We start from the raw sequence: 18,270 nt of genomic DNA on the forward strand, positions 1-18,270 counted from the left end.
TAGATTTGTCATTGCTAAACTCTTTTTTTAAGTATCCAAAAATAAAAAAGAAGAGGAAAAAATCCCAACAAATGAAACCCTTCGTATTTGTCATGTCATGCTTAGGGAAAATTAAAAAACAAAGCCAAAAAAAGTTTTTCCAAGCTAGACCCTACTATGACAATTTAATGCACTGAGAAGCTGTGGTTCTTCACTTCTGAGCTGCCAGCCGGCCAAGAGTTCCAACTCCAGCACAGTAAACAAGTGATCAGTGAGTCTGGGAAGAGCTCAACAGTTGGAAAACAGGGGCAAATAAAGGCAGGAAAATCAACAGACTTAAGCAGTCAGCACAAGGTAGGTGATCCCATGCTCAGCAGCAGGGAAAGTGCTAAGGGGAGAGTACATATGGAGTCTGTAAGGCTTTAAAGTGTGAGAACTCAGTGAGCAATGTGCTCTCAGAACTTCTGCTGACTTCACAATTTTGGACAGAGTTCAATTTCATTACTGGAAAAAAAATTGAGGTAAACCATCCAATACTTAACAAAAATTGAAAAAATACCAACAATTTAGAAGCCAGAATGTCTCATAGCTCTTGTGAACGAACTGATGACCAATAGTCACCTTTAAGTCCTTCCCTTTTACATAATTCTCATCTTTGCCTTTACTCAAAACTTTCAGCCTGAAAAAACTGCAATGACAAAGAACAAAGGACTTGAATTACTCCTAGGTTAAACTCACCAAGATCAGTAAAACTATCATTATAAAGGTTCAATCTTACATTTCCCCTCTTGAGTATGACTCCAATATTGCATATAATCAAGGTATCACTTGCCTAAAAAAAACAACTATGTTCTTGATGTTGTTCTGGGAAGAGCGTGGGAATACACATAGTATAACAGATTCATTTTTTTCCTAGAGTCAAGGAAGCAACAGCCCCTGTAACCCTTTTATTTTTATAATAAAAAAGCATCAACAAATCCCATAACACTTGAGGAAAATATTTCATTTAACCCCTTTGTGATCTCATCTCAGACATAATGATGAGAATATTCAGGAGCAGAAAGACCAGACACATTGCAGGAGCAGCTATACCTCTATACAGCAATTTTTTATATGGTGGCAAGGTCCTTTCAGTCTCACTTCTGTTTTGACTTGGAAAACAAGCCAATATGATTAGGTTACCTCTTGTATATAATTAACTTCACAGTTGCACCTGCTAAGACAATTAACCTCAAGGAAATTGGCACCTAACTTAAGCACCTACAAATAAACAGGTAGGCTAATGCAGCTGTAATAGCTGGTAGACTCACTCAAGACTCTTTGGATTATAAATCTTGACCTAGTCATAACACCTAAGGTAAGCACATGCTAATGTCATACAACAGTCCTAAGTCACCAAAGGAATGATAAGCCACTATTCACAGCATAGGAGAATGCATTTGCTGGAACCAAGTCTTCCTAACATTGTCTCGGGTGCCACTAGTACCTTCTACACATAGGAATGACTTAAATGCCAATAGCCATCCCAAGAAAAGTATGTGTAGACATGTCTAGACAATGTTTGCATGCAGAATCAAGTATATATGCATATAAAAATACATGTATGCATAGGATTATATATATACAATTCTACATCTAAGTTCTTGTTGCTGGGCCTAAAGTACAGATATCATAGATTGCAAACCGAACGCAAACAGCATTAAAAAGTATGTTTATAAACATGACCTTTAGATAACAATTCAAATGTAGCCAGCTACTTGAAGAAAAAAAAAGAAATAAAGTTAATATGCTTATCCCACTGACCCAAACCACTTGTCATTCCCTTTCTAGGTGACAAAAGCCCAGAATGCTCTCATTCTACTGCTGAAACCTCTAGTACACCTCCTGAAAACAACTATGGTTCACATCTTGTGTCAGTAAAAAAAAAATCTGAGAGAAAACTCAAAATGTGAGGACGGAGTAAAAACTGAAATGTGATATTGAAAAGGGTCAAGGGAGAGCTGTTAACATGGGGTGGAGAGCTACTGGAAGACATCATGATTAGTTTGGAGGTCAGAACAGTCGCTCTGAATGTACAAAAGTCCCAAGAACAGGTGCAGGTCCTGTATCGATGTTGGTGGGGGTCTTGAGTGATGAAGAAAACATCATTTTTTTCCAAGCAGAGGTAGCTTAAGGAATGTGAGTGATGCCATCTGAGGGGCCTACTGAGCAGCAGACTTTTTGGCTGTATTGACTGGATGTAACCCTGTGGTCCCAAGGGTGAAGAAAGGATAGGTGAAATTCAACATTGTAGTAGTGGCAGAAAGATAGAAAAATATAAAGGATAGAAAAAAAAAAAACACAGTACTTTGGAGAACAAGAAAGTATGAGTAAAATTTCAGGAAATCAAAAGAGGCTGAAGGTATTCAAGCTGGGCAGCAAGGAGCTGGAGGGTTTTCAAAGAAAGGGTAAGCGTTTGCAGGGCTTAGGGAAAAGTTTTAGGGAATAGTTGCAGGAAAGGGGTGTTAACAGGGGTGTTTGAAGCATTTCAGGGAAGTTTTCACAAAAGATAGTCTGGAAAAACAGACACTGGGCTGCAGAGCCTGCTGTCTGTGGCATTTCTGAAAAGCTGTGGGTAAGAAAAGAGATTCTTGACCCTTCTGACAGTCTGCCCTCTCTGTACTTTCTCTTCAACTCTGTGGCACAGGAGGGTCTTGTTCCTTATTTTCATGGCTTCCCCCATTCTCTATCAGTACCCCCAGCTCTCCCCCATTGCCATTTAACACAGCAGTCATGTTCCCTGTCTCTAGGTAGTCCTTTGGCACTTCCCAGGCTGTGACCACTATAAAGGGGGTGGGACACAGGAGAGAGGAAAGGGGCAGGACTGAGAGGGGCAAAATGGAAGTCTGGCTGGAAAAGCATTTGCTGCTCCTGGTGTTACTGTGGGCCTGATCAGCCCTTTAGCTCTCCCTCTCCTCTCCATCCAAGCAAAATCTACTACAGCAGCAAAGGGAAAGTCCCAGCACAGTCTCATCTGCTGTCCTTAGGTTGACACTTACCCGAAACCTCATCTCATGGCAAATATAATTACTATTTACTCTCAGTGGTAACTTAGGGCACTGAATCTTTTCCAAGCTTGTGTCACTGAAGTTGAGTTTAAAAAAAAAAAAAGAAGCAGGAAGTTGTAACATTTGCCTTGCTGGTTTATTTTGTTTTTATTTTAATTCCACATTTGGTTGAAGGGAGAGAGAAATATTTTCCTCTTCCTTCATTATGGTATCGATGAGTGGGAAGGTGGAACCTCGTTACTTATACTCATATAGGAGGCAGAGCCATTTTTTACTTCTGTATGGTCCTAGGAAATTCTAAGTATTTTTTATAGTTGGCTCATTCTCCTCCCAAGGCTGTACAGACTGTTCTAGAAAGACAGAAATGCCATTTTGCAACTAGTTTTGAAATTTTTTTTCATTCCAAACTTTAATAAACCCAAGGCCTTTCTAACACTTTCTTCAAATTGAATGCTATCAGAGAGTCATTTTTACAATGAAAAATCAGAATTTGCAAAAGAATTGTAGTAAGGTCTGTTGTCCCAGACCCAGCTCCACCAAGGCAGCTAGGAGCTGCTTTTCAGCTGCAGATGATGCAGCTTTAGAGGGCAGGTTCACATCCCACAAAACACACTGGAAGCAACAATCCATCTTTTATCCTTGCTCTTCTCCTCCAGGTTCTTGTTCCTGCTGACTCCTTTACATAAACATTAGCTAACCACTTTTTTTGTTTGCTTTTAATGCCTAAATTTCAGTCACATTGAATCAGACCATAAAGCTGTAAAAATGCTAGTGCTGACACAAGAAAAGGCACAGAAATGTACAGCAAAGGGAGAGATGGAAGAAAATACATTTCTTTTCAAAGCCAGTCTCATCTTAAATGGTGTTAAGCTGACCTTAAAATCAACTTTTGGAACTCAAACAAACCCCAGGTAAGTCAGACTGGAGAAGCTCTACAAGTGTCGTTTGCTGAAGGATGGCATGAGGGATAGAAAGCGCTCTACTAATGGGCAATTGTCCCACTACAGGAGGTGAGATCTGTCACTGAAATGCTGAATTACCTCAAGAGGCAATCATCAGAAACAAGCACTTTTTAAAGGGACTAGCTCAGGTGCTATTTGAACCACTTTCATCCACAATAAAGAAGTTTTCAGTGGAGCAGAGTTTGATTTGCTCATACTAATAGTGTTAGACTGAGGTTTGTGCCTCTGCCACATTTTTTTGAGAGACATGAAGAGGCTGACCTTTCCTGTCAGGAAGATAGCTTGACATGGGAACTCCATAAATAGCCTTGGCTTGTGCTGGATATACATTCTGCCAAAGAGTGCCCTTTTGAAGTAATCTTCTTGGGTCTCAAGAAGGCCTGGATGTATTATCCAGATAAATGAATACAGTTTCATAAACCTGCTATAAGGGTTTTTAAACCTGACTATTATGTGCTATCACATTACACTTTACTTCATAGGTGGTCTACATGAACTTTCTGAGAAGAAAAAGAAATTTTTTACATATATATATGTAAATATATGTATATATATACACACATACACGCACCAGATTTTACTGCATTTAAGATTTTCCCTTTTAGTTGAGAGCCCCAGCAGAAGAAAAAAGCTTTTGACCTGTAGTTTTTCCAGAAGCAGCTGACAGCCTGTACCAAACTTTGTGGTTTTACAGCCTTGCCCTGCTAGGGGACCAAGCAGATTGATAATCTCACTGAAATAAATAATACTTACCCTTCTACAAAATACCTTTTCACACAAATCCACAGCTAAGTTTTAAGACAGCAGTACCTGAATCACACATAGTAATGTGACACCTGATCAATAGCTGTGTCACAGCGGTAATAATAAAGACATGCTAACAAACCATGCATTAGAGCTGATTGCAGATATTGATCCCTGCCTGTCTCATATGCTGATGTAAAGGCCCAACAAGTGAAAGTAGTGAAGTTTGTTGACTATTTTAGCCATAGTATCAGCTAAAGATCTGATCTGCTCTCCTGTTATCTTTCTTTTACTTAAGAAAATCCAGAGAGTAATCATTGGCATATTTTTAACGAGAAAGCTTTCCACTTGTGATGAGTTACTTAATAAAATAGAAGTTAGTAATTTTTATTGGTCCAGCATAGTTTCCTGAGGATTTTTTCTCATTCCAGTGTTATCCCTGAAATTAGCACAACCTAAGGCAGCTTGTGTTAACTCTTTCTTATGCTAAATAGCCCTTGTTAGTTTAACAGAACAAAAGCTCTGATTGTAAGCGCAAATATGTGTGAGAATCTAGAGTCAAAGCACATTGGTGGCTTTTTTTCTGAATGACTTGCCTTGCTGCAAGTTTCCAAATAAAGATTTAATTGCACCCACTTGCATCAATTACAATATCAAAGCGCAGAAGTTATAAAAACAGAAGGTGCATACACAATGGCTATTTCACAGTCTGTTTTGAAAACAGATTAAACACAGTTATAATGATCATTTCTTCAAAAGAATTTAGAGATTATCAGAAACTGAACAGATTGTGGGGTTTAATTGAAAACTCAGTCCGAATTCATTGTATCCCTCCACCCCAGCCTGGTCTCCTTCACAGCATTCAACAGAATAGTTAATGAGCAGTTTTAACAGGGAGAGATTGGAAACCAGGAAATAAATATGGTTGCAGTATCCAGTTCTTAGCATTGCAGTACCAGGGGTACCTTTGGGTGATCTCATTTCCTGCACTTATGTTTTGATGCAATAACTCTTAGCTGCTGGATGTATAACTTAGCAATTCATTATAATAACCCAGACACTCTTCACAGGCCAGCTGGATTTGAAAATAACTATCTGCACATTTCCAAGGAGAAATGTCTCCTATATACTTGAAAGCCCTTTGTGACTCTGAAATTTCAATATCTTTCTCAAAAGAATAAAACAAATAATGCAAATAGAATAGAGCATCTTTTTATATTTTGAATATTAATAGCCACAAAGACGTTTGTTTAGACCACAGAAATTCCCTGAAAGTGTTCTGATGCAGATTGTACAATACAGTGCATGTTAAAGGTAAACAACATCAATAATACTTTTGAGAAACCCAGGCCTAAATTTGAACCTCACCCAGGCAAATTAAAAATGTTTAATTAATATAGCTCAATAGTTATTTGATCAACATATAAGTTCCACTACACACTGATTGGTGAAATGTCAGGAATATATTGAAAAATGTGGAGAAAATGGATATAAGGGTTGAGAGAAAGAACTCCTTTATGAACATATGTATTGGTTAGGTCATTTCATCTTTTTTACACAAAGATTGTATTTCCTGAGGTAGCTGTTTCCACAAGTTGAAACACATTATAGACCTAAGGCCCTTCATATAGCATGTTTCCTCAAGACTGTTTCACTGGAATTTGAATCTAATCATTTTCCCAAAGCAGCAGCCACTGCTGAGAGCGCTTCCCATCCTGAATTTAACCTCAGGGTAAGATCTGGATCATCTGGACTCTTCCTAAACACACCCATGTGGTCTCTCAATTGTATCCAGTGTCAGGTGAGGGCTTACCACTGCTTTGCTGTCATACTCCCTTCAGCTAGTTAGAAACTCTCTGCTGTTCCCAAACCCCACCCCTGGGGCACCCCAGTTTTATGAATACAGAAGACATTCCCTCATATCTGCACAGCGCTTGCCTCTGCAAAAAAAACCCATCTCAATGTTTCAGGCAACTGAAAAAGCCTTTTGGAAAAATTGCTGCCTCCTAAGTTTACCTGGCTTTTTACTCTTCTAATTCTCAAAGCTGAATTCAAACAGTGGTTTAAATCATTTAAATTTCTGTGAGGAGATGAGGCATTTTAATCATACTGACATTTAAAGTATCCGGTGATATATCCATTGCATAATTGAAAATAAAAATTAAAATATTCTAAAAAAATTCGTTAGAGTATCAAGGACACCAGCTAAGGACATTGAAGGATTAGCAATCACAGCCAAAGATAATCAGGTGGCCAATTCAAACACATTACAAAACCTTTCTGAAAAGTAGAAAACCGCTGTGGTTTTACATCAGATCGCATTTCCATGCAGTTCTGTCACTGTCTTTTTTCATATGGCAAGCAGTCTCAGAAACAAGTTTAGCAATCCCCTACACCTCACACAAGTTCAAGTGCTGGCCTGACAGGACCTGTGATGGACATCTTCTCCACGGACCCTGCAGAGCCGCTTCTCATCCTCTGCCGGGATGATCCGGTGGCTCTGGCACACGGCAGCAGCCTGCACACAGCCAGCATGGGCCACCTCTCACAGCAAATGTTACTGTGGGAGACAGAGGCACAAAAACCTCTCATGTGTGCAGAGCTGGAACCACAATATATTTTGTTCATGAGAGACTTATCCCTGGTGACTGGCATCAAGTCTTGGGTTTCGGGAAAAAAAATGTATAATTCTAATTCACCTCGTGTCACAGAGGGCAAGCGTGCGAGGTGCCCTAGATAACAAGGGCCACAATGACACCTAGCATGCACCTTAAGTGCACAGCAGGGAAAATAAAAAGATCTCAGACATTGGGTGGTGTGAGGGACGGGGTGCCTGTCATGCTGGTGTCTCCCCTCAGGATCAATAAGCGTGGGCCAGGCAAGTGCCTTATGTCCACTGTTACCACTGAGATCACAACTTCTAATCATTTCCCTTCACTTCCATACTCTCTCAAAAGCATCTTACTACTGTTTTCCTTGGTTTAGATGTATATGCTGTAGTCTTGAAATAATAAACAGACACTGGGAGAAGGATACACTGGTTTAGAGAGGAGATGATTGAGTAACTCAGAAACCTTTGAACAAAAGAGCAGAAATTCCATGAAATTTATTTTAATTACCTGGTATTCTGGAGCCAAGATGTTTTGAAATCAAATTACTATAGTGAGCCTTTAAAATCTATATTTGCATAGATAAACAAATAGTGCTGAGCGTTGCTGTTGCCTCCACCTTGTAAGGGATGAGCAAATGGCTCCCAGGAGATGTGTAGCCACTCACTCAGCTGAGTGAGTCAGTGGCTCTGATAAGCCATCAGTGTAAATGGAAAGCGGGGATGAGAACTAGCTCTGAGAAAGACCCTGGCATAGAAGTAGAAGAGTTACACAGTCTGTGCCTGTGCATTACCAGAAAGAGCAATGAAAACTGTGCTCCCACTCACACCCTCCTGCTCCAGTAATGCTTGATTTCTTTTTTAAAACACAGAACTAATGAAACTTAAAGGAAAAGTATATGAATTAATAAAGGCTCCTAGCAGAAGAGGGAGACTGTGTTTGGGCTGCAACAGAACAGAAATGAACACAGAAACATTCTGCTAACCAAAGAGTGCAGCTAACCTCAGGGGTAGAAGAGTGAGGTGTTACATTTAAAAAATGCATTGTAGAGGTTTTGTCACTTTACACATATAGGGACAAGCCCAGCAGGACAACGGTAGTGTGCGGCCAGGAGATTTACTCTGAATTCACACCAGCACCACACAGCAGAATTAGTATCACAGTCTCTGGGGAACAGCTCCCTTTTGGTCAAAGTATTTTACAGATAGGTTGCCAGGAACTGAAACCCAGTGGAAACAGCAGTTCCTAAACTAGAACTCACCCTCTGGGAAAGAAGGGAGGGTACCAGAGATACTGGCAGGGCTGAAAGCTGAGATGAGCTGCTATAATCTTGACTGCTGGATGTTGGATGAGTTGGGGAGGAAAGGGGGGAGAGACAAGGGTCACAAATAGTAGAGTTCACTTGGGAGAGGGGCACGGGAAAAATAGTTTAGGAAATGCTATGGTGTTGTAGCAAAAGCATATTTTTTCTTTTTCTTTTTTTTTTTTTTCCAAGTCCCTTCTTTTCCATTGTTGTTTCTTTGAACAAAAGCAACCCATGCAAAGACAAAGGTTTAAAACTGAAAGGCCTGGCACATTTTTCCTCATTTCAGTATCAAATATCTCTTGTGATATTTGCAATTCTTACACCATAAATAGACATGCTTGAACACAGAACTCATTTCCTGGTTTCTCAGAAAATGACATCCTCTTCCTACTTGCCAATTTCCCAATCTCTCCCTGCTTAGTGCTGGTGGCCTGCCTTTCCCCACCATTGTAGCGGTTGTTCTCTTTTCCAGCAGCCACAGCCTCGCATTCAGTAACCTTTGCCCTTCCATTCGATCGGAGCCAAAATGCCACCTTTAGAAAACTAACGTACCAGAGAAAATGGAAATATGAAGCTGGCAACCCAACGTGCTGTTATCTTAGCCTGTTTGCCACTGAGGTTTATTTTCTGGACTTCACCTGTGGGTTTTAAATTCAGGAAAGATTTTCCAAAGGAACTGGGAGCATCTAAAGACTTGGGATCTCCTCACAAGCACAGCCCCCTTTAAAACTGAACCTCTACCAATATGGTAAATTTGAGGCAGAACAAATGTTTACTGAAAAAGAGTAGTACTTTACCTGCAGGCTTCTTTGAAGTATTTCTGTCATTAATAGGAATTTCATTGAATTATCTTGCCATCCCCCAAATCAGCTTTCTGCTGACACAAGAGAGCTTCACCTTCTTTTTGATCCTACAAGTGAAGCCATGTGGAAATGATTGAGAGTGACGTCATGAATTCAGCATTATGATTTAAATTTGGGATCAAGCAGGAGGAGGGGAAAAAATTACACGCATCCATGATTACTGTGTTTGGGTCATTCACATGCAGGCTTAAAAAAAAGTCTTGTCTCAGTGAATATGAAAAGTACCATGGGATCTTTTAATAGGAAGTATTACTTACCCTCATATATATATCTCTCCAAAAAATTTGGCTTCTTCCCTAGTCTTTCATTATGTGAATTTTTCTTTGCCGTTGTCAGTACTGGAGGTAACTGTTTTGGTGATGCTGTATGTAAATAAGTTTTAGACCTTTCAAAAGGAGAAATGTGTTTCCATAAACTCCAGACCCTTTCTAGCCTTTCAAGCTGATCACCCAGAGCAAGAAACACTCAAAACCACCAAATTTAAAACACTCACCAGCAATTATTACTAATTATAGTAAAAATCAGGTAAGTGTCTGGGAGGTGACATTTTTAGAAAGGACATTTACATACAGAAAAGTTTGAACAAGTAAATTAGGGGGCAGAAAAAACTCTATATGCTTAGCTCGTTACCACAGAAGATTAAGAAAGGAGTGGCAAATTTTGTGTCAGGAATCCACCAGGAAGAAAGCTCCTCAGTTCCCCAGCAGAACTGGGAGTAGAGCTGTAGGTGAAATGGTAGAGTTTTCTCCGTTGAAGTGATGCTCCACTGGAACTCACTACTAAGAAAATGCCATCTCCTCTTACCACAAAGAACACAAGTAGCCCCTTTTGTGAGTCTTGCTTTAGCCAGTCTTAGATTCTGCTATATTCTTGTACTTTTTACTGCATTCAGATCAGAGGAAGCTGGGAATAATGTGATACACAGGACTGTTAGTTCGCTTTGGATTGTATAAATCTAGAAAGGTCTTGGAAATTTCTTTTTTTTACCTTATATATATATATATTTTTTTTTAACCAGAGATCTTTGAAAGGTGAAAAGAGTTTTCCTGTAACAGTTTTAGGGCAATGTGAGCAGTGAGGGTTGAGAACAGAACAGGGCCTGTGGTAGAGTATAAGAGGACACCCAGAAGCATTATGGCAGGCACAAAAATAACTAGGGATCTACGCAGAGAATTCAGTTCTTTGACCTATCAAGTAAGATAGTACATGCATACGTTTCCTTAAGTAGAGGTAGATATCTTTTGCCACCAATGAATAATGTTCATCTTTAACCTCTGATCCAACAGCAAGCTCATACTACATTTCTCTGTATGTGACTACTTAGATTCATATGTAGTCCCTGACTTGCAGTATCCACTAAATCTTCCTTGTACCACACCACAAGCAAATAAATGAACAAGACAAGAACTTTCAGCCCCAAGCCTCATTTTGATGTTTAAGCTTTTCCTTGCTCCTCCAGGGATATTCATGTCAATATCTTAACAAGGGAATGACAGCCATTTCCATGCCTGAAAAACTTGTGCTCAAACTCAGGAAACCATTAATGAAGTGGGATAGGGGTCATATGTTTTCTCAGAGTGATAGAGTAATTCCCTATTGCGCAGCACAAGCCTCAGTCCATAGTTAACTTTAACAAAAGCATCATCATGATCAGTTCAAATGAGCAAACAAACAACCCTCAAACAATATCCAAAAAGACGATCACAAAATAATATGACTTCAAAAGTACCTGTTGTAGTAATTTACAGCCGATTTTGCTGCTACTGTGGAAAAGCTTCCTCAAAGTTTTCTGCTGTCAAGCAGAAAATATTGCTAACTCCAAAGGTGATTTACAGTTAAGATCCTGGTTAATCTAGTTGACTGTGTCTACTGTCTTCCCTAAATTGTCCTTTAATTTGAACATTAAAGAAGAACTTAAACTAGGATATGGTCTTTATGAAAGCAGTGCTTTCAAAGGGAGTCAGTTATGAAGAGTTATGCAATAAGCACAAGTTTTCAGAAATAAAGACATGTATTACATATGATATATGAAAAAGAATGTGGACGTTTGCATTAGTGTCACATTCTAGTACACGTAAAATATTTCTTTCCAGAAAAATGTCATAATCTACAGAAGGAAGATGAGGTTAATGACAATTATAATGTTTAGATGTCATTTAGATGATATCACCTGTTTTATTTATCTGATAGTTGAATTTATTGTCTTTATAAATTGCTTTCTGTGTGTAAAATGGCAATTGCTTACCATGGAGGTGAATGTATGTACTGATATTGTAAGCTGAATGAAATGCACTTGAAATCCAGAGTTACTAAGCAAAGACCTGCAAGGGAATCTACCCAGGATTTACAGCCCTGAAGGAGAGATGGAACTGCCTCCTACATCAGGAATTTCCAGGATGAAGGCAGAGAACTGGCAGCACAGACAGCTGCCTTGGGCAGCAGCCTGCAGGGAGAAACTGCGGTTGGTCCATGCTTCGTCTGCCCAGCTCACAGTCCCATGTACAAGGGAAAGCTCAGTTTCATTGTGTTCTTGGGTTAATATGTTAAAGAGGCTATTTCCAGCAGACATAGAGAGTAGGCAGCTACAAGCAATCCTAGCATTTCAGCAGATTACAGCTAAATCCTTCCTGCTGAAGGCATTACAAATTCTAGCTATATCCAGCTTCTCTGCAAGACATTCATGATGGTGTAGTACAGCAGGGGAGAACGTGATGCACATCTCGCCTTTTCAGGCACCTCTTGGTAACCCTCAGTTAGAGGGGTGATAACCTGTCAGTCTCCAGGGCTAAAAACTGGCTGGAGGATGCAGTCCCTTATTGTTGTTTGCTAAGCAAATGCAAACACTTGCCTTGCTGGAATTGCAGTAATCTTTCAATGAGCATTTCAATATAGCTTCAGCCCAGCACAGAGTGTATATATAGTACGTATAGCTGTTTGTGCGCAATGTGAAGTTCTCTGGAAATCTAAGTCCAGGGCCATCTTTGCATTGCCTCTGCTTCACCACAGTGGCACACAAGTTTCCTTCCTTGCTGCCAGTTTTCTTCCACATCTATCCTGGCTTTCTTAAGCGTAGTAGACCATACAGCTTTGATGTTAAAAATCCTACCAGTCCCCCAGGCCCCTGAACTGTAGCAATTTAATTTAAGCCATATAACTTCTGGGACAGCAATTCCATACTTTGAAGCAATCCAGTGAAAAGGAAGTCACTGGGCTTAGACACCGACTTCAGTGAGTATTTTGCCTGTGTGTGCACAGCAGAACTGAGCTATTAACTGCTGACAAAGGACTAGCTCTTTGAAAAAAGTTTTGTACTCTGTTTTTTTTTTTTTTTGAAGGAATTTAAAAGAAGTTAAAAGAACATTTAGATTAAAAGATCGAGTATGCAAAGCACTTAGAATTTCTCAAATTAAGGTGTCATTTATAAGGTATGGGTCATATACAATTTAAGATTATAATTGGGGATGTAAAAGAGAATCCTGCAGTTTCTTAGATCATCATAATTCTGTCTGAAGTTATTGTCCTCAAATTTTATGAGGTTTCAACTGTTTTGGTAAATTCTACATGAGGGAGTTTGACCACTTTAAAAAAAAAAAGGAAAATTGAAAACCTGATGTTACCTCAATGCTACCCAGCAGAAGTCTTTAGCAGATTTGGGTTTCCAGGTTCTTGAATAAAAGAAAGTAGGATATCATGCCCTTTGTAGACCAGCTACTAAGGGACAGAGAAGAGTAATGGTTATTTCTGATGGTTATTTCCTAGTCAGGGTTGGAATGTTCATAGCTATTCCATTTTTAAAATCACTCTTCTATTTCTAAGCTAACCCAGTGTTCTTTGACTCCCGTTCATCTATGTGTTCATTTTGCATGTTTATTGCTGCCTCTTTTTAAACTGCAGCTTTCTATTTTAATTAGGTTGTTTCTTCCTCCTTCTGCTGTTTTATGGCGCTTATGCCAATATGTGAAATTCATACACAATCTTTTTTCCAGTCTAGTAAATATCAAGTAATGTCAGGGGAGACCTGCCCCTCTCTTGCAGCTCGGAAGGTACATGATCAACCCAGCTGACATGTCAGAACTGTATGAGGATGGAGCATGTTTAGTGCACTGGAATTTTTTGCAACTCTGTCATTTTCACATATATACTTCAGCCAGTTGTCGTTAGATTTTCAAAAGGATGTCAGGGAATAATACATTTTTATTCTCTGTTGCCAAGTTTTTAGTCTCTTACTGGGAATATTCTATTTTGTATAAATAATAAAACATCCAAGCCAAAGCAAGACTGGTTTCATAGCCCCAATGGTTGTTGCATTTCTCTGGTCTATTGCTCATATCCCCGCTTGAAATTGGACAGCACAGCAATCTTTAATCTGGTGTTCTAGATTTCAGGTAAATGATGTAACCAGCAGCCTTTTCTCACATATCACTGAAAATAATTCCAGGAAAGCCTTTGTTTGTTCTAAAGCCAACCAAGCGAATTTTCATTTCTTGGCCACATGTAGCCTTGAAGAGTGTGCCTTCTACAAACACAACAAGTATAGACTAATATTAGCAGGAATAGTTTGAAATAATTCTTATAATCATTCTAGAAGAAACAGTCTTCTTAAATGTCTGAAGATCTGAATTAAAATCCTTGTTTCACAATCACATATCTAGGGCTTTAATCTGCTCCTCCTAATCATTTATTTTTCTTTTTCTTTTTTCCATTGCTGCACACATCAAGTTCATTAGAGAAGATCAGTATGCTATATCATAAGCCAACAAAACACTATACTACAGCCCTCTGTGTTTGTTCCATGATAAACAAGAGGAGGTTTTTAACCAATACTTTTGTAATTCAAAGGAAATTCTCAGCTGAAATCATGATTAGTCTCTGAATGCTCTTCTGATGACCAGCCTCTCTTCTCTTTTGGACACATAAAGATGCCATCTAGAATGTTTTGTTAGTCGCCCCTCTGAATTTAGCCTCTGTGTAAGAGGGAAATCAAGAACAATGATCACCTGAGAAATGACTACACTATGTGCGGTGTTACCATCACTGTGCACTTTGGGGACGGGCTGACTGAGCTCTTACAACCTCTGGGTTTGCAAGATGATGTCAAGCATGGAAAGAAATGGGCATTTGTAAGGGGAACCTGCTAGTCCCACTTAACTTGAAGTGAAAGTCTCTAAATGTGGAAGGGAGGAAGAAGGTGAAGTGAGAGGGAGAAAATGAATGTTATACCTCCCATATCACTTTTACCATTTGTTCTACAGAAAGATGTTACAGCACAAGTCATTTGATTTTACAGTTTTTGTGCCACATATTCTTTGGGGAAAACACTGTGAGACCTTGAAGCTTTTGGGAGTAATACAGAATAATCTGGAGAAAAGTTGGTGTGTTTATGCCGTGTTTTGTAAATGACCACTCATTCCTTAAATTAGTTTGTAGTTAACTCTCTCTTTGTGTAAGCGTGTAATGGAATGTGGAGTCAAGCATTTTACTGACTTCAATTTTTGATAAGTATGCTAGTCAAATGCTGCGGTGATGTGTGTTAAATGAGTTGCAAAGCAATGACTGAATTATGCTGCCTTCCCCATGGAGCACTAATAAAAAACTTTATACCTTACAAACCATCATACCTCTGTATATGCCACATGAAATAAGGCATTAAAATGTTTTAGAGTGCTTTAAAAATTTTATTGGTGCTTTTTTGGTATTGCTCCACCTATAAAGCTGGACTTTCTTAATTACTAAGGACATGGGTTAGAGGAAAAAAATAAAATGTCTGGGAAATATTGAACCCTTTAAATTTTAAGTACTCTATCTATAGTAGGTTTTGCTGTCATACAGTTAATGAAGTATGCTTAGACCAACTGGTCATCCATCCTAGGCAGAACATTCAGAGATTAGTCAGTACATTCATTTGAGGTTTCTGATTTAGTTTCAGAGTGAGTTAAGTTCTTGGTTTGGAGGAATTATTTTATTCTTCCCAAGACCTTGCTGCTCATTAAAAGATCACTGCACGCAGAAGAGTCATTAGCTATTCTATACATCAAGAACAGTACCCAGTCAAAGCGTTCCTAGCTGTAGATGGATGGGCCAGCAACGCTCTTGTCAGAAAACATTTCTCGTGAAAGGAAGGAGGTAGCTGGACATTCCAACTACTTTAAAACTCACAGAGCATATGAATCCATATCCTATACATCCCAGAAAAATCAGATAGTAATATTTTTTGCAAATGCTGTTTTTCCCTTCCTCTGGCAGTCTGTCTGATGGACATGTGCTTGAACAGAGCACCGGAGCCCATCACACTTCCAAATGAGGCCTGGAGCCGTAGATGTCTGTGATGATCTGCAGTTTAATCCTGTCTTGCAGCTGAATTTTTCTGCCTTAGCAAGTACAGAACTTGTATAGATTTCTAAAGTTGTACAAGGGACTTAGTTATGCCTACCCTATTGGCCAAAATTTTTGACCCTGGAGACCTCCACAAAGCAGCTTCTGCTTTACAGGTCAATGTGTGGCGTGAGGAGAGGGCAAACAGCTGTGCCAGACCCTGCTGAGGGCGGGGCAGGGCAGATGACTGGGGTGAGGATGTTGAATAATGGGAAAGCATAGCTAGGGCTATCTCCCACTGCTATACCCTAACACCACTGGAGCACTGTTGTAGAAGCTACTCATGGCTGTCACCCCCAAGAACTGTGTCTATGCTGTGGGCTTTTTTTTTCACATACTGATGATATAACTTATGTTACAGTCCCACTATTAATTTAAACAAATATATCTTCTTCTTTTCTTCACTAAATCAGCAAGCTACAATGGTCTCAGAAACAGCTACTCAGTTTCCTCTCTCCTTCTGCATGTAGGTTGTTTTCTTCAGCTAACCCAGACAGGCAAATTCAGGGGAATGGGAAAAGGTGCAGGGTACCCTTTCTGCTTCCCACTGCAGAGAGCAGTACGTGACTTCTGACGGCTAACTCTGCGCCTCCTCCTCACCCATTTTTAGTGCTGAGGTGTTACAGAGACTCTGAAGTGTCACCCGGGTCTCCCAACAGCATGCCATCCAAAAAAGGCAAATCTAGGCAAAAGCTGAAGATGATTCCTTGCTTAGGATACCACTGCAGTACAAACTACCCTGAGGGAAAGCTACTAGGACAGTGAGAACAGGACTTTAAACAGGCCCATGAGAGGCTACATCTGCACTACAGCTGGAGGTTCAGCTGCACAATACCAAATGGGTTTAAATGCGCTGCTGAGAGGGGGATGGTGCTGCATCAATGAGACACCAGGACTTTGCCTATGTGGTTGCTGCCAGCCATACTCCAGTTATCAGGACCTGAGATCAACTGTAGCTTTAACATGCATACATACCTCTGATTGCAACATGGACAGGAAGTAAATGGTGGGACCTGAATATCTCTGTAGCAAAAGGGAACCAGCAAGTTTTCTTTGGTGACATTATGGTAGAAGCTACTCAGATTTTCCACTCACTAGATCTAGGAGAAGGATCTTTACCCTAATATACTAGAAATTGACAAATTTAACCCTTACAATCCCACAATACCTCTGCATGTAAGTCTTGCTTATAGCTAGAAACCAGGGCTTGGCGAGAACAACCGCACAATTACTTTCTGCATAAGAACATAAGCAAAGCATTTTTAATAATGACTGAAATACCAGTATACATTTTTAAGGTTTGGTGACTAGGCCATAAGGATGTCAGTATAATCCTTCTATCCAGGACTTTGCACTGCTCATCCAATACATGTTCATGGAATGTAAATATGATGTGAAACATCTGCATGACACTTGTAGAGTGTCAGCTGGACATTTATAATTCTCTGTATATGGTTCAAAAGTTTTCCCCTGCAGCCTCTTCCAGGGACCATTTTAAGTCACTCTTCAAAAGAGTTAGGAATTGCTGCCTTAGTCCATAGCAAAGCAAGAAGAAACATAGCATACAATTCTTTAAAAAAAGAAGTATCTCTCACTCAAACACACACATCCTATGTGCAAAACCAACCAAAATTTTCTTTTTCTTTGTCCCAGATCCAAATTAACCATATATTCTTTTTCTTTTTTTTTTAAAAGAGATGTTATTATTAAAGTATATGTGTTTCCAACACCATGGCAGATTCTCTAAGATACCACTTTCTTAGGTAAATGAAGCTGGGCAGAGCATTTTGTGGTGGTATTTCTCTGCCTTCAGCATATGCTCTCGCTGTGGTTTCATGTGTTAAGCTGGCACCACCTCCTGCTTGCTTTCCTTCACCCTGTACCTTCCACTGCCTGTCCCTCTGCCTCTTCTTCATCTCATGCCTTCCTTCCACACTTGCCTTGTGGCAGAGTCCATTAGCTGAGAGATTTAACTCACCAAAACCAGAAGAGAATTGCCCATGCTTTTGCTGCCTTTCCTGTCAGCCTGGGGAGTTGAGCTGGCTCATGGAGGGTGGTGCCAAAATGAAGCTGTGGGACAACATAGCAGAAAGTGGGGAAGGAGCGAGATTTGCAAAGGGGGAGCAGGACCTCGGTAGTACTGCGAAATTTTGCATCTTACTCCATGCCTTCAGGTCTATCTCTGTCAGACGCAGCAACCACAACAGGATCATGTCCCCTCTGGATTTCACAAATCTTATGCTCCAGTTCATTGACCAAGACAAGATCTCAGTTTCAACAAGGAGCTGTTAACCACAGCTACCATCTGAGTGCCCAGGAAGGAACAAAATTTCTCTTTTGTTTTGTTTTGTTTTTTTTTTTTTTCTCCAGAGTGTTCCCTCTAGAGTT

This window comes from Pezoporus occidentalis, unplaced genomic scaffold, assembly GCF_034315485.1.
Source record: "Pezoporus occidentalis ecotype Australia unplaced genomic scaffold, CSIRO_AGI_Poc_V1 ctg4, whole genome shotgun sequence".
Taxonomy (NCBI): Eukaryota; Metazoa; Chordata; class Aves; order Psittaciformes; family Psittacidae; genus Pezoporus; species Pezoporus occidentalis.